Source organism: Mastigoproctus giganteus, unplaced genomic scaffold (genome assembly GCF_048544385.1).
Source record: "Mastigoproctus giganteus isolate SK-2022 unplaced genomic scaffold, ASM4854438v1 scaffold_16, whole genome shotgun sequence".
Lineage (NCBI taxonomy): Eukaryota > Metazoa > Arthropoda > Arachnida > Uropygi > Thelyphonidae > Mastigoproctus > Mastigoproctus giganteus.
Window position 1 is genome coordinate 2,978,513 of NW_028328293.1, and position 21,674 is coordinate 3,000,186.

At 39.9% G+C, this 21,674-nt stretch overlaps 1 protein-coding gene across 2 annotated transcripts in view; it reads right to left on the minus strand.

The window, feature by feature from the left end:
- LOC150074894 (vacuolar protein sorting-associated protein 11 homolog) overlaps positions 1-21,674 on the minus strand; it is a 612,407-nt gene that overhangs the window by 269,111 nt on the left and 321,622 nt on the right. The window lies entirely within an intron of this gene.

Genomic DNA, 21,674 nt, shown 5'->3' on the forward strand with positions numbered 1-21,674 from the left:
ATTTATATTTTTTATTAAGTATAAAGGTATAAAGTATATTAAGTATAAAGGTTTTATTAAGTATAAAGGATAAGACCATTTCTGGTTCTTATCCTCTTCTTTTTTTATTACTACAAAAATTATGGGAATCATTATTACACTGCATATTGCAAAATCTAGAGAATAACAGTTGGAAAACTTACACTGGTGGGCCAGCAGCTAATATATATATATATATATATATATGCATCTCTAGAGGTAGATATTCTTAGTGACTAATGTCAGGGAAACAGTAAATATTTTATGCAATAAGAATAGGTGGAATAGAACCATGGTATGAAACAAGAAGAAGAAATTAATCACTTATAAGTTTATCAAGTGGAAATCTGCTATACACCAATGGAAACAGCGAAAGGAGCAAAGGTGGAGTTGGCTTTCTGGTCCATAAAGATATAAAAAAACATTTTGGAATTCAAAAGTACATCACCAAGGTTGTCAAGACTATTACTCAGGATTTCTAAGAGGTACAAGCTAAAGGTTATAATGATTTATGCACCAACATCGAGCCATGATGATGAAGAGGTTGAAGTAATGTACATTGAAATTGAGTCTTCTACATGAGCAGAAAACCCACTACACTATCATTATGGGGGACTTCAATGCTAAGGTTGGAAAGAGGCAAACCAGTGCAGAAAGTGGAACAATAGGAAATTTTGGAATTGGTGAAAGACTTGTGGAACTTGCAGAATCTCAAGGAATTTCAGTAATGAACAATTTTTTCAAGAAAAGGGTGAACAGAAAGTGGACATGGAAGAGCCCAAATGGCTTAACAACTGATGAAATAGACTTCATCCTCACTATAACAAAAGATATATCGTGAATGATGTTACCGTCCTGAACAAAGTAAACGTTGGAAATGATAACAGAATGGTAAGATTGCACACTTGATACAGATGTAAGAAAAGAAAGGAAAAAACTGACTCGAGTAAATAATACAAAGGTCTTTGAGATAACAGAAGAGAAGAAAAAGCAGAATGTGCTGGAACATAAGAACAAGTTTGAGCTTCTGCAGACTGTTCCGGACCAAGATATCAACAAGGAATACTACAACTTTCTGAAAATGAAAAAGCCCAAGAAACCTATAGGTAAAAATAAATCCAAAGAAGAAAAAAATTAGTCAAGAAACACTTGTCATGAACTGAAGACAGCAAATGAAGAGCAAGCACTGACAAAGATAAAATTGATATATAGAGTTATGCAAAGCAATTAGAAAGAGACTCAGAGAGGACATAAGATTTAACACAAAAAAAGTAGAACAAGCATTACGGGAAAACAAACGACTTAAATCAGCAGCCATCAGCAGTAATACAGAAAGACAAATGATACTGAAACTGAAGAATAGAACTGAAGAATGGTGTACTTATAAATAGCAGAGAAGGCATAATTTGAATAGCAGAAGACTACTATAGAGAATTATACAAGGAGCGAGGGAATGATGTCAACAGTGGAGAAATGGATCACAAATTAGTAACAAATACAACATAACAGATATCCTTCCTGATAGGTAGAACATGTATTGAAGAAAATGAAGAATCAAAAAGCCCTGGGTGAACATGAAATTACTATAGATTTGTTAATATTAGGAGGAAGAGACCTGACACAGAAACTGACAAGACTCTTCACAAAATACACTAGGAAAGGTGTGATGCCTGAGGGGTGGAATAATGCAATCATAGTTTTGCTGCATAAGAAACGAGATAAATGAGAAATTGGAAATTATAGATCAATTAGCTTGTTATCCCACATCTACAAGTTGTTCACAAGGGTCATTACTAACAGATTAGAAAACTAATCACCTTCACGTAATATCACAGCCAATGGAGAAAGCAAATGAATAAAAAACACCATTATGCCTGGCATTTGTGGATTATGAAAAGGCATTTAACTCTACAGCATAAGGCAATGTTTCGGGCACTGGAAAGACAAGGCATAGATACCCCATATATTATGATTTTTAAGAAAATATATGACAACACTACCTCCTTTATTAGACTAGACAAAGACAGTAGCAAATTGAAAATTGAAAAAGGAGTTTGACAAGAAGACACAATATCTCCGAAGTTGTTTACTGCTGCCCTTTCTGGTTGCAGAAAGGAGTCAATGTGAAGGAGAGTACCTAAACCATTTATGATTTGCAGATGGCATTGTGATCATAAGCTATGATCCCAAAGAATTAGAGGAAAATCTTAATCACTTATGCAGAGTTAAAGGATTTCGGACTAAAGGTGAATATGCCTAAAACAAAAGTAATGATGAAAAAGTATGCCACAAAAAGGGATATAATCATTGAAGGAGCTTTAAGTAAATTCATTTAAGTATATGAATTTACTTAAAGGTAAATTCATATACTTATCTGGGACAAGTCATTAACCATCGGTGAGTGGGCAGGTACCCTGGTGTTGCAATGATGACAACCCAGTTGCAAATTATAAATCAACAATATGAGAAATGCCTGATGGTGTGGAGTAATTTAGATTACAATACAATTTAGGGCTAAAGCCTCAGGTTTACTCCACACCATCAGGCAACTCTCATATTGTGGATTTATACTTTGCAACTGGGTTGTCATCATTGCAAAGGTTTGTCATCAGGGTACCTGCCCACCCACTGATGAGGAGCCAATAAGCTCTGAAATGGTGCCGTATGGGTGATGGTATCTGCTGAGAATAAGTAACAATAGTCTTCTCCTATGGTGACGTGTTACTTATTCGAGGTAGTGCAATATCATGGCAACTCGTGAAGGTATTCACAATATGAGATATACTTAATGATGCCAATTTACAACTACTTAAGTAGTTGGCTATGTACTGAAATGATGCAATTGTGCTAACTTGTACATTAGTAAAGGACATTCTTATCAAAACTAAAGAACTAAAATGGTCTTGGGCAGGACACACAGCTCGAAGACATGATGACAGATGGACGACTAAGAAAATAACAGAATGGTACCGAAGAAGAGCTAGAAGAAAACCTGGAAGACAATGACAGAGCTTGGAAAGATGAAATCAGGAGTTCATGGGTAGTAAATAGATGGCCATTGCACAAAACAGAAGGAACTGGAAAACTGCTGGAGATGCCTTCATCCTGCAGTGGATTGAGAATGGCTGATGATGATATCTGCCAAGGGCAAAAGTAAGTGATACTGTATAACAACTATCATCTTTTAAAGCAGAGCTTTCCAGAGTGGGTGTCACTTCACCTTGGGATGCTGTTTCAATTCCCAAAATGTACTGCCTAATTTTGGCATTGTTTTTACTCTGATTTTCTTTCATACTGATTTCCTACATATATTTATGTGATTAATTGTTAAAAATGCAATATTGAGTATATATTTAAAAATTTACTACAGGTAGGTGGCCAATAAGCAAATATAGGTGTTTTCTTCATATAAGTGGCCAATAAGCCTAATAACTGCACAATCATTTTCAGTTGGCCTTAATTTGAGCTGCAAATTTTTCCTTTTGCTTACTCATGTTTATACACTTTGTCCCAAAACAAAATAAGTTGCATACTGTTGCATTTACTATCAACTTAAAGATAACGAACAAAAAATGCATGGGGGAAGTTTGAATGTTTACAAACTTATGGGTGGGGGCTCGAATTACATCTGGCACATATATGGTTTGTTGAGCATGTTGTTAATGTTGTTTTATGTTGAGCATCTTGTCAATACGTTCAGCCTCGAAAAGATTGTACAAGATTCATGGAGTGGAATTTTTCTCAGCACATCAGTGCTTGTTAACAGAAAGGACTGTGTTATCAAAGCAGCTTAGGTAGGTCAGAAAACTGAAAGTTTTGGGGGGTGACAGAGAGATAAACAACAATTTAATAATAGCCATAAGCAGAGGTGGAACTGATTCTTCCACTGCTTCTACTGCGGCATGCAGTAGCCTAGAAAGCAGAGATTTACTATAGCGGATTTACATATAGGAGGCCAATAAGCAAATATACCTATATTTCTTCGTATAAGTGGCCAAGAAGCCTGAATACACTAATAAACTAATAACTGCATAATCATTTTTGATTGGCCTTAATTTGAGCTGCAAAGCACGAGAAATTAGATGTTACTAAAATCACAAAACATTTACCTTGCTATGTACTAATACTAGGAATATAGTAAATAAATTTGATGGGTTTGAAGTATTGGTTAAATCAGTGGTTCCCAAATTATGGGTCTTTACCTAAACAGGATCACCATCAGATTTGCTAAGGGGTACAATAATATATTTATGTTATTCTTAAAATATTGATAAATAATATTTAATAAAATATTGCTGACAAAATATTATTAATAAAATAAACACCAAACTTTTACTACTTGCCAGAACACTTATGTTCAGCTTCACTTTTTATTAACTAAATCATAATCATTTGGCATTGCACAACTATAATGTGTATAACCTTTATTATTAATAAAGCAGCAATCTGGTGTTTGCTTTGTGCAATCTTAACTATTCATGCATTTTTGTCATTAGTAAATTTTATTTCACCTTTTACTGAAAAATGACTTCAGCAATTACTTTGACAAATACGAGAAGTGGTCAATAGGTATTTACCCTCACGTAGAAATATTTGAGTTAGCAAAACTTGGCTATCAATTTCATTCTTCTCTATGAAGCTATATTCTACAGCTACACATTTTTTTCCATCTGTGGATAAGCTTTTTCAGGCTTCTTGAATAGCACTCCTCACTTTGAGTAGAACACCTTTCCTCCATTTCATTAATTAACTTCTTATCAGTCTGAAATCTAATGGTGCTGTAATGGTTTCTTCATTTTAGGGAAGAGGAAGAAATCTGAAGGCAAGAGAATAAAGTGAATGCTGCAGATTTTAAAAGCCACACCTGATTGCAAATCCACTATGAGAGCAGCATTGTGAGCAGGAGCTGGACACCTTCAGACAGCTTCCCATTTCTCTTCAACTTAACCTCTCTTTAATTTTCCCACAGGAGATTTCTGTAGCATTTTCCAATAATCTGTTGCCTTTGGTAGGTAACTCATAAGGATAATACCTTTATAGTCTTAGAAGACCAACAACATGACCCTGTTGGCAGGCAATCGATCTTTTGCTTTTTAGAAATTAATACAGATTGATGTTTCCATTGTTCATCTGTTTTATTTCTGGATCATAGTGATGTACCTAGCATTCATCTATTAACACAATTCAATCAAATAAAAAAAAAATAATAAATAAATATTCTCTCTACAAAGTTGCAACAAATGTGTGGAACACAATGGAGTTCTGAGGAGGTATCAACAATCTCGGAACCCATCAGGCTACCACCTTAGACATGTGCAGGAACTCGTGCATTATGCTTAAAAAGACCTGTGGCTATGTTCACTTCATTTGCTATAAAATTTATAATTACTTATCTGTTTTCAAGGACTAGCAGTTCCACTTTAACCACCAAAGGCAGGTTCTGTGGTTAAAGTGGATTCCATTTTTTGGGTCATCTCGTACACTGCTTTACCTACACATGAACTATTTCTTCCAATTTTTCAGTCTCATATGATCGAAAATCCTTCCCATGTACAGTTTTCATCTGCTCACAGATTTGTTTTGCTTCTTTGCCTTGCAAATGATATTTTATAATGGAGCAGACCTCAACCATCTCCAGCATACTGCCTCCCACTGTATTCATAGCTGTAGTTCAGTAAGTGATTGATGAATCTATAAAAAAATATACACATTAATTAATAGTAATAGAGGCATGTGATGCAAGAAAACAAGCATGAGCTTATGTAGCATCAGCCAAAACAAAAAAAAAATTCACACAACCATTCCCTCTAAAAGTTTCCAGTTCTTCCTTGAATTTATTTAAGCTATCAACTTCCACAATGACAGATGGAAGTTAGTTTCAGCAATTAACTACCCGCTGGCTAAAAGCAAATTTCCACACATCTATTCTATTTTCAACTGTCTTTCCTCAATTTGAATTTATGTCCCCTTAAGTTCATAATCTGAGCAAGTGGAAGAATCCCATCAGAATTCAGCATTCTCAACCCATTCAAGGCCTTATACACCTCAATCAGATCACCTTGCACGTGCCTAATCTCCAGCCGCTGCAATTTACAGAACTTAAGCCTCTCTTGGTAAGAAGAACCCTTCGTTCCCCTCACCAATCACGGTGCCCTTATCTGTACACATTCAAGCAAATCTACATCCTTCCTAAAATGAGGCCTCCAGATCTGTAGGCAATACTCCAGGCATAGCCTGACCATTGCCTAATACAAAGGGATAATTACCTCCTTTTCCTTGATAGCAAAATTCCTGTATAACATTGACAAAACCACAGACCTGCTCTTGCAGCTTGTTTGCATTGCATAGAAAACTTCATATCTGACTGCACAAATATTCCCAGGACTTTTTTATTTTCTACCGCCCTAAGTGTAGTACAGTTGGTACGTTCCTCTGAGGTTACTTCTACCCATATGCAGTACTTAGCATTTGTCAGTGTTAAACTTCAGTTGCCACTTCTCAGCCCATCTGTCCAAATTTTCTAGATCCTGTTGCAATAACACACTGCCATTACTGTCATTAACAACCCTGCCAAACTTTGAATCATCTGCAAACTTCGACACTAAGCCTGATATACCTTCATGAATATCACTGATAAATATAAAAAACAACATATAATAGTGGGCCCAACACCGAACCATGGGGGACTCCACTAATAACATTAGTCCACGAAGAGCAGCATCCATTGATTACCATTCTCTGTCTTCTCCAACTCAACTACCCTTTTATCCATTATAGCAACTTACCCTTAATACCATTCTGCTCCAATTTGTACAGTAGTCATCCATGTGCAACAGAGTAAAGAGCTTTCCTGAAATCCAAATATTTGATATCAAAATTATTTTTTGCATCCAGTTTCTTTGTAACCACATCATATTATACAATCAAATTTGTCAGACAACACTTTCACTTAACAAACCCATGCTGTGTCTGAATTATTGCTGCACTCTTGTCTAGATGATCCTGCAATGCATCTTTAAACAGTGACTCCATTATTTTACCCGGAACAGAAGTTAAACTAACTGATCTGTAATTACTCTTGTCACACTTTGATCTTCTCTTTGTGAATTCAGGATACGTTTGCACATCTCCAGTCCGTGGTGGACTTCCCCTCAGTCCGAGGATGCTCTCATAATTATGGCTAAGGGGTTGCTTAGTTCCTTTGCCGCTTCCATTAATATAACTGGATAGAACCCATTCAACCCTTTTTTAGGTTTAACTTCAACAACTTTAAGCACCCTGTTACAATTTGATAAACTTCTGGCATTTTCTTTCCTTAATAACTCCTAATGTGTGAATGTAGATGTAAAATACTCATTCAGTTTGTTTGCTATCTGAGCAGGATCATCAACAGTCGAACCATCAATATCAAGTGGACCAATCTGATTCACCCCCTTCCTTTTAGAGTTTATATAAGTAAACAAATGCTTGCTGTTTTTCTTAGCATCCTTTGTGAAAGAGTTCTCGCAATATGCCTTCGCTTGCCTAATTTCCTTTGTGACTTGATTACAGACTAGCTTATATCTGCCATAGTCTCATTAGATCATTTGACAACCATTTAGGCCTAAACCTTGAACAATATTTCTTAATCGGTATGAAAGATCTACTAGTTTCCATGATTAATTCCTTGAATGCTTCCCACTTAGAATTTGCTGTTGGTAACATCCTCAGTTGATCCCACGTATAGAATTTAAAAACTGTCTGAAACCACTGTAGTCACCTTTAAGGAAGCAAATACCCTTTCCTTTACCCCTGATGGTAATTATATCTTTAACTAAATTCCACATCAGTACACTGTGATCACTGTCACCCAGTGGTTCCATTATCTGCAAATTCTTAATGCACGAATGATCACTGGTGATAACCAGATCAAGAGTATTATCCTCTCTGGTTGCCTCTCGAACATGCTGCTGCAGAAAACAATCATCCAATAAATCCACAAAATTCTTGCTAGTGTGCGAGTGAACAACACAAGTTACAATCAATATATGGGAAGGTTAAAATTCTCCTTTATAAGACATTCTGATTTACTAGCCCACTCTATTTCTCTGTACAATTGTTCATTGTACTCATTCGATTCATTAGGCCTATAACACACACTACTACTCTTATTTTTGCTTTCCAGTGCTTATGTCACACCAAACTGACTCAACATTGTACTGTCCATCTATGTCAACTGGATGCACTTCCTTGGATTTTATGTTTTTCTAAATTAACAACAGAACCCTTCCTATCCTTTCTGTACATATTGTACTCTGCAAATTCGAATTCTACATTCCTAATATGTGTAACACCACGTCTCCGATATCCCAACAATATCTGCCTTTGATGTTTTGACCAGCACTTCAAATTCATCAAATTTATTTACTATACTTCTAGCACTGATGTACATGCAAATATACATTCACCAATTCGTATTCTTAGTTACCCTAAACACAGCCCATGCATTTATTTGTTTCATGATGGCTGCCATCAGCCCCTGAAACTCCCAGAACCCCTCGCTCCAGGCCACTGCTCATTCTAATAGTAGTGCAAGAATAACCTTCACCACAGTACTGAATCAAGGTGTGGCTGACCATTGCCTTATACAAGGGGATAATCACTTCTTTATCCCTGATAGAAAAATTTCCTATATATCATTGACAAGACACCATAACCTACTCTTGCAGACTGTCTCCACTGCACAGAAAACTTCATATCTGACTGCACAATTACTCCCAGGTCCTTCTCATTCTCTACCACCCTGAGTGTAGTACCACACAGTTGATATATTACTCTGGGCTTACTGCTACCCATATGCAGTACTTTACATTTGTCAATGTTAAACTTCATTTGTCTCAATGTTAAATGTTAAACTTCAGTTGCCCATCTGCTCAACTTGGCTAGATCCTGTTGCAGTAGCATACTATCATTAGTATCATTAACAACCTCACCAGCCTTTGTATCATCTTCAATTTGGACATTAACCCTGATATACCTTCATCAATATCATTGATAAATACAGAAAACAACGATGACTCTAATACCAAAACTTGGGAGATTTCCCTAATACCATTAGTCCACGAAGAGCGCACTGTTCATTGATTACCACTCCATCTTCTCTCACTCAATCATCCCTTTATCCAAAGTAGCAATTTTCCTTTAATGCCATACTGCTCCAATTTGAGTAGTCTTCCGTGTGCAACAATTCAAAAGATTTCCTAAAATCCAAGTATATGATAACAAAATTATTTTCTGCATCCAGTTCCTTTGTGACTACATCATGGTATCCAATCAAATTTGTCAGACAAGACTTCCCCTTATCAAATCCATGCTATGTCTGAATTATAACTGCAGTCTTGTCTAGATGATCCTGTAGTGCTTCTTTAAACAGTGACTCCATTATTTTCTCCAGAACAAAGTTAAACTAACAAGTCTGTGATTACTCATGTCACTCTTCGATCTTCCTTTTTGGGGACACATTTACACATCTCCAGTCCATTAGGACCTCCCCCAAGTCTGCCTCCTTTAAGATAACTGGATAGATCCCATCCACCCTGTGCCTTTTTTATGTTTAACTTCAACAATTTCTCTTCCACTTTGCTCTCAGTTATTACAAAATCATTTAGCTCCCTGCTATAGTTTGTTAAGCTTTGGTCTCCACTTCCCTACAAACTTCCTCATCTGTGAATGTAGATGAAAAATACTCATTCAGTTTGTCAGCTACCTCAGCAGGATCATCAACAATCGAACCATTGATAACAAGTGGACAAATCTGATTCATTCCCTTCCTTCTAGAGTTTACATAAGTAAAGAAGTCTTTGCTGTTTTTCTTTGCATCCTTTGCCCAAGATTTTTCATAATCTGCTTTTGTTTGCCAAACCTCCTTTGTGACTTGATTACAGACTAGCTGATATTTACCAGTCTCCTGTGTCACCTAATAATTTATATGTACCCCATGCATTTTTCTTCTCTGCCACAAGTCTCATTAGTTTGGTTGACATCCATTTAGGCCTGAACAGTTGGGACAAAAAGCCTAGTAGCTTCCAAGATTACTTCCCTGAATGCTTCCCATTTAGAATTTGCTGTTGGTAACATCATCAGTTGGTCCCATTGCATAAAATTTAAAAATCTTATCTGTGATCACTGCTGACATCTTTATAAAAGAAAAAAGCTTCCATTTACTTCCGATGGTAGTTACATCTTTGAGTAAATGCCACATCAGTACACTGTGATCACTGCCAACTAGTGGTCCCTTTATCTGCAGATTCTTAATGCATGAAGAATCACTGCTGATAATCAGATCAAGAGTTGTTATTGTTATTTGGATTTTAGGAGCATTAGCAACTAAGGCCATATTGCTCCGGGGATATGCAGTGGTCATTTCCTGACCTTTCCGCATCCTCCGTATTTGGTGGTCATGGGCTCGGACCCTGGTCTGATCAAGAAGCGTGTGCTACGCACTGTTGCTCCTGCCCACCTGGCTACAGAGGCGCCTCAGATCAAGAGTATTACTCCCTCTAGTTGCCTCTTGAACATGCTGCTGTAGAAAATAATCATTCCATAAATTAATAAAAGTGTTGCTAGTATGCGAGTGACCCACCCACAAGTTCCAGCAAATATCTGGGAAGTTAAAATCCTCCATTATAGGACAATCTGATTTACTGGCATGACCTATTTCTGTGTACAGTTGTTCATTGTACTCACCAGAGTTATTAGGCCTATACCACACTCCTACTCTAGTTTTGCTTTCCCAGTACTTATGTCAGTCACACCAAACTGACTCAACATTGCACTGTCCACCCATGTCAACTGGATGCACTTCCTTAGATTTTATATTCTGAAGTAGTATGGAATCACACTAGTACTAGATATGAATGGCATAACTACAACAACAATGAATAAAAATATTTATTTATTTTGCTAACAAAATAAATAAATATTTTGCATTCTCCATTCATACATGAATGTTTTTAGGTTTATATAGGTGCTACGGCCTCCGTAGTCGAGTGGTCAGGAGTGGGAGTGCAATAGCACACTTTGAGTAGACCGGGGTTCAAGTCCCCGACTGCTAAATAAGGCCTGTCTACCGACCCGCACTGGACCAGCGTGGCAGATTATAGTCCATTTTCCTGGAACCAGAGGTGGAACAGCATACAACGGAAGCAGAGGAGGAAAAGCAAGAAGAAATTCAACCCAGAGTAGCTGAAGTAGAAAGAGACAAAGTAATGATGCCCAGAATAGAAGATGAGTGGAAGAAGGCCCTAACAGAATTTGAAAGAATGGACCGCACAAGAACCCAGGTGATACCTAAGCAGAGGCCAAATAAAATCCTGTGGAGAGTAACAGACCACCTCAATCAGTAAATAATACCATATTACCTTAACAACAATGGTGCAATACTCGAGGCTATCCACACAGCCATACTGTGCTGCCATAGCAGCCACTAGGTTTAATGGAAAAGAACGAGAGACCAGCAGCAGAAGAACAGAAAACAGAAGGAGCTGCCAGCTTGGGAAAGACGACTTCAGCATAAAATAGAAGAATTAAGAGTCAAGATAGGGCAGTTGACTCAGTACGAACAGGGTAATAGAAGTAAGAAATTGATTGGAAAGGTGAAAAGCATCCTCAAGAGAGACAGCATCCACAGCAAACAAGACCAGAAATCAGAGAATAGGAGAATACTTGAAACAATGAAGAACCTTCTCTCACTCAGCAAGAGACTACGCCAATACAAAGAAACTCCCAGAGGAAAATAAACAACCGAATCTTCGATGAGGACCAAACAGACTTCTACAGGAAACTGGGAGAAGATGGGGAAGCAGGAAATGGACCACCTGAGAAGAAAACGATCGAGGAGTTCAGGGTTTGTTTGTTTGTTACTTGGTTTTTAGGAGCATTAGCAACTAAGGCCATATTGCTCCGGGGATATGCGGTGGTCATTCCCTGACCTTTCCGCATCCTCCGTATTTTGTGGTCACCGGCTTAAACCCTGGTCTAATCAAGAAGCGTGTGCTACACAACTGCTGCTCCTGTCCACCTGGCTACAGAGGTGCCAGGAGTTCAGAGGAAATATCTGGAGCAGTGAAGTAAGACATAACAGCCGAGCCCCCTGAATAGAAGTAGAACGGAAGATAACCAAAGATGTACCAGAGATGAGAGTAGGCCTATACAGGGCCTACATCGATTACCGCAAGACCTTCGACTCCATACCTCATAGCTGGCTGAAGAGATCCTGAAGATCTATAAAGTCAATCCGATAGTGGCAAGCTTCCTAGGAGCAACAATGGCGAAATGGAATACCAACACTAAGGTCGAGAACATTACAACCAGACCAATCCCCATCAGAAGAGGAATCTTTCAGGGAGATGCTCTGAGCACTCAACCCACTATCCACTATGCTTAACGGCAGCAAGTATGGATATAACCTCAAAGAAGGAAGAAAGAACCTGTAGATCCTCACCCACCTGATGTACATGGATGACATCAAGCGCTACGCGGAATCCGAGAAGCAACTCTAGCAACTACTCCGGAACACCAAAGAATTCAGCAAGGACATCAGGATGGAATTTGGTCTAGACAAATGCAAGACCCACGCACTGCACAAGGGAAAATTAGTCGGCCGAAATTACCAGCCTCTGAATGGTAAAGAGATCAAAGCTATGACAGAAGGAGTGACCTACAAATACCTAAGGATGATGTAGGCATTGTTTGTTTGGTTTTTAGGAGCATTAGCAACTAAGGCCATATTGCTCCGGGATATGCGGTGGTCATTCCTTGACCTTTCCGCATCCTTCGTATTTGGTGGTGACGGGCTCGAACACCGGTCTAATCAAGAAGCGTGTGCTGCGCACTGCTGCTCCTTCCCACCTGGCTACGGAGGCGCCAGGATGATGTAGGCTCAGCAGTTAGAGCAAGGAAATCAAGAAGTGCCTGATCAAAAAAATATCATCAAAGAATCAGAAGCCTGCTGAAAGCAAAATTGAATGAAGGAACACAGTTAAAGCCATAAACACCTATGCAGCTCTAGTACTAACATACTCCTTTGGGGTCATAGATTGGATTAACACTGAGCTAGAGGATATCATGCAAAAGACAAAGACAATGATGACCAAGAGCCACCAACACCACTCGAAGTCAGCACTGGAGAGACTAACATTAGCTCGGAAAGAGGGAGGAAGGGACCTGATAGAGCAACAGAAAAAAGCGATAGTTAACCTGAAGGATTACTTCGAGAACAACACAGTACCACTCCACCAGGCCATAAGGAAGTTAGATAAGGGGCATACCACACTCAACCTAAGTGAGGATCCCCCTCCCGCCCGGATGGCACAAGAAATGCAGCTAGAGAGATGGGCTAAGAAGACACTCCATGGCAGACAATACACAAGTGGGACACTCCCCCGAGACTGAAGGATTCATGCTGTCCATCCATGACCAGGTAATCAACACCAGAATCTATAGAAAAAACATCACAAAGGAGCCTGGAATGTTAGATATGTTGACAATGCCACTTGGTCTCAGAAACACATTACAGGGAGACGAAAGGTGATCACCCAGACAGTATTCTCATAGACAAGGCTACATAGCCAGGATAATACATCAGAAGCTAGCATGGAAATACCAGTTGACCAAAGAAAGTGTACCACACTACAAGTACAAACCCCAGCAGTACTAGAGACCTGAACCCACGAGCTGTACTGGGACCGCGCCACAATAACGGATAAGACCATCCTACACAACAGACCGGACATAACCCTTGTGGACAAGATGGAAAAGTCTACCTACCTGATTGACATAGCGGTATCCCACACTAACAATGACCAGAAAATCCATGAGGAAAAAATTAGAAAGAACACGATCCTCAGACATGAGGTCAAGGAGATGTGGCATATGCAAGAAGTAACGACCATCCCGATAATCGTGTCAATTACCGGTATGGTGCCAAAGACCCTACATAGCACCCTAGCAGCAATAGGTCTCCCAGAGAATGCCTACAAGGAACTCCAGAAAGTCGCAATCCTGAACACCTGTAGGATAGTCGGAGAGTTCCTCGACCAACACTAACACCAGACATTACTCCATCCTATGTACTTGGTAGCAGTACAAGTCAGAGTGCAATTAGCATTAATAGAGGCATACGATGGAAGAAAGCAAGCATCAGCCAAAAAAAAAACCCGTCCCATTTCACCTCCCCCCCCCCCATTCATTCGAAATGCCTGTCAGGCTCAGCCTTAAATTTATTTAGGCTATTAGCTTCCATAACAAAAGATGGAAGCCTGTTCCACCAATCAACTACCTGCTGGCTGAAGGCAAATTTCCATACATCTATTCTACAACTATCTTTCCTCAATTTGAAACTGTACCCCCTCAGTTCTTAGTCTGAGCAAGAGGAAGAATCCCACCAGCATCAGCTTGCTCAACCTATTCAAGGCCTTATACACCTCAATCAGATCAACTCGCAGGTGCCTACTTTCCAGGCACTGCAATTTGCAGAACATAAGCCTTTCTTGATAAGAGCACCCCTTTGTTCCCCTCACTAATCTTGTTGCCCTTCTTTGTACTCATTCAGCAACTCTACATCCTTCCTAAAATGAGGCATCCAGACCTGTACACAGTACTCTAGGTGTGGCCTGACCAGTACCTTGTATAATGGGATAGTCACCTCCCAGTCCCTGCTAGCAAAATTCCTATATATCATTGACAAGACTCCATGACCTGCCCTGCTCAGCAAATTTCATATTTTACTGCGCAATTACCCTCAGGTCTTTTTCACTTTCCACTTCCCTCAGTGTAGTACCACACAGTTGGTACGTTTCTCTTCGGTTACTTCTACCATATGCAGTACTTTGCATTTGTCAATGTTAAATTTCAGTTGCCATTTCTCAGCCCATTTTCCCAACTTATCTAGATCCAGTTGGGGTAGCATACTGTCTTTACTGTCGTTAATAACCCTGCCAACCTTTGTATCATCTGCAAACTTTGACATTAAACTTGATATACTTCATCAATATCCTTCATCATTATTCACCTTGATAAATATACAAAACAACAATGGGCCCAACACCGAACCCACGGGAACTCAACTAATAACATTTCTCCACAAAGAGCAGCGTCCATTGATTACCACTCTCTGTCGTAGTAGTAGTAGTGGCACGTGATGCAAGAAAGCAAATGTATGAGCTTATGCAGCATCAGCAAAAAAAAAATCACACCATTTCCTCCAAATGCCTGTTCAGTTCCTCTTTAAATTTATTTAACCTATCAACTTCCACGACAGATGGAAGTTTGTTCCAGCAATTAACCACTCGCTGGCTAAAGGCAAATTTCCGCATATCTATTCTACACCTGTCTTTTCTTAATTTGAATTTATGCCCCCTTAGGTTTGTAATCTGAACAAGTGGAAGGATCCCATCAGAATTCAGCGTGCTCAACCCATTCAAGGCCTTATACACCTCAGTCAGATCACTGCACAGGTGCCTAGTCTCCAGCCACTGCAATTTGCAGAACTTAAGCCTCTCTTGGTAAGAGGATCCCTTCATTCCCCTCACCAATCTTGTTGCCCTTCTCTGTACACGCTGAAGAAAATCTACATCCTTCCTAAAATGAGGCCTCCAGACCTGTACGCAGTACTCAAGGCTCCTAGTATCCCACTCAACCATCCCTTTATCCATTGTAGCAACTTACCCTTAATGCCATACTTCTCCAATTTGTACAGCAGTCTTCCATGTACAACAGTATCAAAATTATTTTTGGTATTCAGTTCCTTTGTGATCACATCATAGTATCCAATCAAATTGGTCAGACAAGTCCTCCCTTTAACAAACCCATGCTGTGTCTTAACTATTACTGCAGTCTTGTTTAGATGATCCTGCAATGCTTCTTTAACCAGTGATTCCATTATTTTCCATGGAACACAAGTTAAACTAACAGGTCTATAGTTACTTGTGTCATCTTTTAACCTCATTTGCACAGCCTACAGTCCATGGGGACCTCTCCTGAGTCCAAGGAAGCTCACATAATTATGGCTAAGGGTTTGCTTGCTTCCTTTGCTGCCTCCTTTAATATAAGGATAAATCCCATCCACCCCAGGTACATTTTGTATGTTAAACTTCAACAATTTCTCCTCCACTGTGCTCCGAGTTATTACAAAATCACATAGCTCCCTGTTAGAGTTTGATAAACTTCTGGCATTCCCCTCATTGAATAACTCCTCATGTGTGAAGGTAGATACAAAATACTCATTCAGTTTATCAGCTACCTGAGTATGATCATCAATAATCAACCCATCTATGTTAAGTGGTTCAATCTGATTCATCCCCTTCCTCCTACTAGAGTTTACATAAGTAAAGAACTCTTTGCTGTTTTTCTTTGCCTCCTTTGCCAAAGATTTCTCGTAATCTGCCTTCGCCTGCCTAACTTCCTTTGTGACTAGATTACTGACTAGTTTATATTCCAATCCCCCAATCAGGAAGAAATAATATAAGAGCAACAATAACAATAATAAAGTGAGGCCTCCAGATCTGTATATATTACTTAAGATGTGGCCTAACCATGGCCTTATACAAGGGGACAATCACCTCCTTATCTCTGCTAGCAAAGTTTCTCTATGTCATTGACAAAACCGCACGAGCTATCCTCGCAGGCTCAGAGAACTTCATATCTGGCTACACAATTACTCCCAGTAACATTACATTCTGGCTACACAATTGCTCTTATAGTAACGTTACATTCTGCCTTCAGCTGCTGTTAATCTATTAGTCAGCGTTTCTCTTCTTCAGAGTTTACAGTTTTCTGACCCGCCTAACACTGCCTCAATAGTACCAGCAAATATTCTTCCCCACTCACCCATTTAAATATATCTCATCTGTGTAAAAATAGTCTCCCCTGTTAACAAGCACAGACATACTGAGAATAATTCTACCTGATTCTACCCGAGAATTCTCACTCCAACCATTTCATTCTAACTCACGATTTTTTTCTGAAATTGCACTGTAATTGTTAAGTAAATCTTTAGATCTACTACACTTACTATCATTAGTACAAACATGTGCATCAGGATCATGCTTTGTGCCCTTAAAACATGATAGATACTCTACATCAACTTTTGCCCTACACATACATATATATCCTGCCCTATTTGACCTAAACTTTTGATAAAATATATTTCCCACTTCCCTGACAATATTATTATTAATAATAATACTAATTAAAATCAGTTGAATTATTATTATGGGAAAAAAGAAAAAACCTTTCTCCTTTACGCAATTTTTTCTGCCCTGTGATGGGTACTAGTACCAAGTGCATGGGGTGGTTGGTTGTGTCCAGTTACTATTATTGCGACTGTTGGCTGAGAAAACCTCTTACTATCCTACAGGTGTTAATGATTGCGGTATTCTGGAGTTCCACGTAAGTGTATCCTGGGAGGCCTGCTGTTGTTAGGTTCTTATGGAGGCTCTTTGGGGCCATGGTTGGTTCGCACGATGATCATGATGGTCATTACTTGTTCCATATGCCACATATCTTTTGACTTCTCTCTTAAAGTCTGAGTACTTCCTGATCTTTTCCTCATATGTTTTCTGGAAGGTGCTGACACTGGGCACTGCTATATCAATCGGGTACAGGCAACCATTTTCTTCTTGTCGATGAGGGTCATGTCTGGTCCATTGTGCGGCATTGTCTTCTTTGCTATTATGACAAGTTCCAATATAGTCTGTAGGTAGAGGTCTCTAGTACAGCCTGGGGCTTGTACTTGTAATACGATAAACTTTCTTTGATCAGCTGGTATTTTTTGCACTAGTTTCTGATGCATTATCCTAGCTACCTGGTTGTGTATTATCCTAGCCACCTTGTGAGTGTATTCCATCTGGGTAATCACCCAGCATCATGCGGTGATGTGCTGGATTGTTTATGGAGCCACGTGGCACAATTAACATGTGTCATCTATCATTCTGGGGTTCTTAGCGATGTATTTCCTGTAGTTCCTAGTGTTGATTACATGGTCTTGGATGGCGAGCATGAATGCTTTGGTCTCAGAGAAGAGCCGTCCATCCATGATCCAACCATTGGAATCCACATTATCTACATAGTTTAGATGGAGGTCATTGTAGTGTCTTTTTCGCCCAACATTCTATGTCTGTGTCAGTGTGTTCTCCTTGTTGAGGTTGAGTATTGTGTGCCGTTTGTCTATCTTTCTTATGGCTTGGCAGATTGGTACTGTGTTTTCCTGGAAGTAATTGTGCAGGTTCTTAATTGCCTTCTTCTCTTGTTCAACGAGATTAGTCAATCCCATCTCTCCTTCTTTGAGGGGTATGGTCAGTCTCTCGACAACCAACTTTGAGACTTCTGTCCCTCCCCCTTCAACCAGGTGGGTGCCTTCAATACTGCCCCCCTTCACTCTACCACTTTAATCCCCCATTACTAACAATATATATTTTTTTTTTACTGGGCTCTCCCTGTCTGTAGCCTTGGATACCACAAGGTTCACCGCACCAGTGCTTCATACTCCCTACTACCTGGCTCACCTCCTTATGGTAGTGGATGGTAAACTAGAGGTTTTTGTGTGAAAACACAGGTCCTTAGGCTAAGAGGTTGGATGAACAATAAAACCCCACACTAATACTACACAAACACTCATTAATCTACATAAATCTGCCCTTTACAGAGTTTTGTATTCATCACATTGCCTGATGAGGAGTTGGGAGAAACACCCCCCCCCCCCACACACACAGCATTACAAATAACACTACACTATGGCCAACTTTGGGTGGTGTTGGCAGCTGTTGGTAATCATTATCCCGGTCAATCTCATAATATTCTCCAGCTCTGTGTTAGTCCAATATATGATCCTGAAGGAGTACATTAGTACTGGACTGTGTAAGTGTTTATAGCTGTAAAAACCCATTCCTGCCACTCAGCTTTGATTTTAGCAGGCTTCTCAGTCTCTGATGGTATTTCTCAGTCAGGCGGGCCTGATCCACAGATATTTGTAGGTCGCTTCCCCATGTCATGTCTTCAATCTCTTTACCAGTTTTCAGCTGGTAGTTTTGAATGACTGGATGCCCTTTATGCAATCCATGCATCATGCATTTGTCTAGGCCAAATTGCACCCGGATGTCAGTGCTGAACTCTTCAGTGATCCGGAGTAGCTGTTGGAGTACATTCTCAGTTGTGGAATAAAGTTTGAAGTCATCCATGTACATCAGCAGAGAGAGGGAGTACACATTATTCTTCCATCCTTTTAGGAAGGAAGAATAACTTGCTGTTGAGCATGGTGGACAGTGGGTTGAGTGCTAGACGGAACCATATTGGGCTCAGGGCATTTCTGCGGAGGATCCTCTTCTGGTGGGTATCGGTCTGGTCGTGATGTTCTCGGCCTTGGTGATTCTTCATTTTGCCATGAATGCTTCTAGAAAGTGTGTAAGGGTTGGTTGGCTTGACTTTTCTAGATCTTCAGTCTCTCTTATCCAGCCAACTATGGGCATGGAGTCAAAGGCCTTGCAGTAGTTGATGATGTAGGCCATGTGCGGGGTTGTGGCGCTTGTTGTAGCTTGCACCATAACTGTAGTATCAATGGTCAATTGCTTCTTGCATCCCCTTCTATCTGCTTACATCCCTTCTGCTGCTTGGCCATGATGTTCTGGCTCTCCAAGTGATCTGATATCTTCTTAGTTATGCAGCTGGTTAGGATCTTGTACATTTCTGGGAGACAGGTGATTGGTCTGTACTTTGCTGGGGTTGTGGTGTCTTTATTGTTAGCCTTCAGATAAGCGATTCCTTGAGTCAGAGATTCTGGAATTGTGTCAGGGTGTATTATTATCTGGGTGAACTGCTCAACTATACGCCTGTGTGTGTGTGCATATGCGTGCAGCTGAACTTCTTGTACCAGTAGTTGTGGATGTTATCTGTTCTTGGGGTCCACCAGTTGTGGGCGTCCAAATTGACTGTTGTACATCTTCCTCATGAATCTCCCATTCTGTCATCTCTTGTACATCCTTGGTTTTCTTCTTTTCTAGATCTATCCAGGGCACACAGATGTTACAGCTAACTTCACTGCTCCACAGGATACCAGAACTCCTCTGCTGGTCCGTTGCTTTCCTTATCCTCTTGTCCGATTTTCCCATAGAAGACTCTTTGATTTTCATCAAATGTCCTGTTGCCTGTTTTCCTCTGGGCACTCTCCCTGTAATGAAGTCTCTTGATGAGTGCTAGAAGTTTCTGCTCAAAGGTGTCACGGTATTCTTCAATCCTCTGATTATAGGTCTCATATTTGCTGAGGATGTTGTCTTTCATGATGATGGCCTTCACTTTTCTGATCAGCTTGTTACTTCTGTTACCCCCATTGGTATTGTAAATTGTTGGAATCAGTTGGCCTATCTTCACTCTTATCTCTTCTTCTATCTTCTGATGTAGCCTTCTTTCCCAGGCTGGTGGTTCCTTGTCTTTGCATTTTGTGTTATGTTGGTCTCTGGTTTACTTTCTGTTAATCCTGGTGGCTGCTATAGTGACACAGTAAATGGTTGTGTGGATGGTGTCTAGTGTTACTTTGTTGTTGAGACAATCTGGTTTTATTCGCTTATTGAGGTGGCCTGTGACTTGCCATAGGAACCTGTCGGGTCTCTGCTTCCATATGGGGTGGGTCGTCGTGGGGTCCATTCCCTTGAATTCTGCTATGGCTTTCTTCCACTCTTTTTCTATTCTGGATATTGTGATCTTGTCTGTTTCGACTTCAGCTGCTCTGGGTTGTAGTTCTTAAACTTGCTGTTCTTCCTCCAGTTCTGTTTCCAATGCATTCATATTCATTGTTGTTTGTAGTTGGTCGCTCACATCCTGCTTGATTTTTTCCAAGATTGCAGGAGCAATTAGGTTCTTCTTGACGATGGTCCATTTCTAGTCTGCTGTTCGCTGTTTGGTGACTTGAACAGTCGAGAATTGTTCCAATCCCTTCGTGTGCAGTTTCATCCTGTACGTTGTCATGTCTGTCTCTAGCTCCGTTACTTTGTAGTATACTCACATGATGAATGTATTCACTTCGATGCTTCACTTCATGCATTGGCTTCTTCTTCCTCCTGGGTGGTCACTAGCAATAATTGCACAGGAAGAACTTCCAATTGGTTGGGCTGGATAGTCTTTTAGCATTAGCATTAGCATTAGTAGAGGCATATGATGCAAGAAAGCAAGCTTATTCAGCATCAGCCAAAAAAAAAAAAAAAACACACCACTCCCATTTCACCCCCCCGTTCGTTCCAAATACCTGTCCAGTTGAGCCTTAAATTTGTTTAGGCTATCAACTTCAACAACAAGTGACGGAAGTCGGTTCCACCAACCAACCACCCGCTGGCCAAAGGCAAATTTCCGCACATCTTTCCGACATCCGTCCTTCCTCAATTTGAATTTATGCCCTCCGAGGTGATTATTTTGAGCAAGATGAATCCCATTGGCATTGAGCATGCTCAAACCATTCAAAGCCTTATACACCTCTATCAGATCACCTCGCCGGTGCCTAGTCTCCAGACTCTGTAATTTGCAAAACTTAAGCCTTTCTTCGTAAGAGCAACCCTTTGTTCCATTCACTAATCTTGTTGCCCTTCTCTGTACCCGTTCCAGCAGCTCTACATCCTTCTTGAAATGAGGCCTCC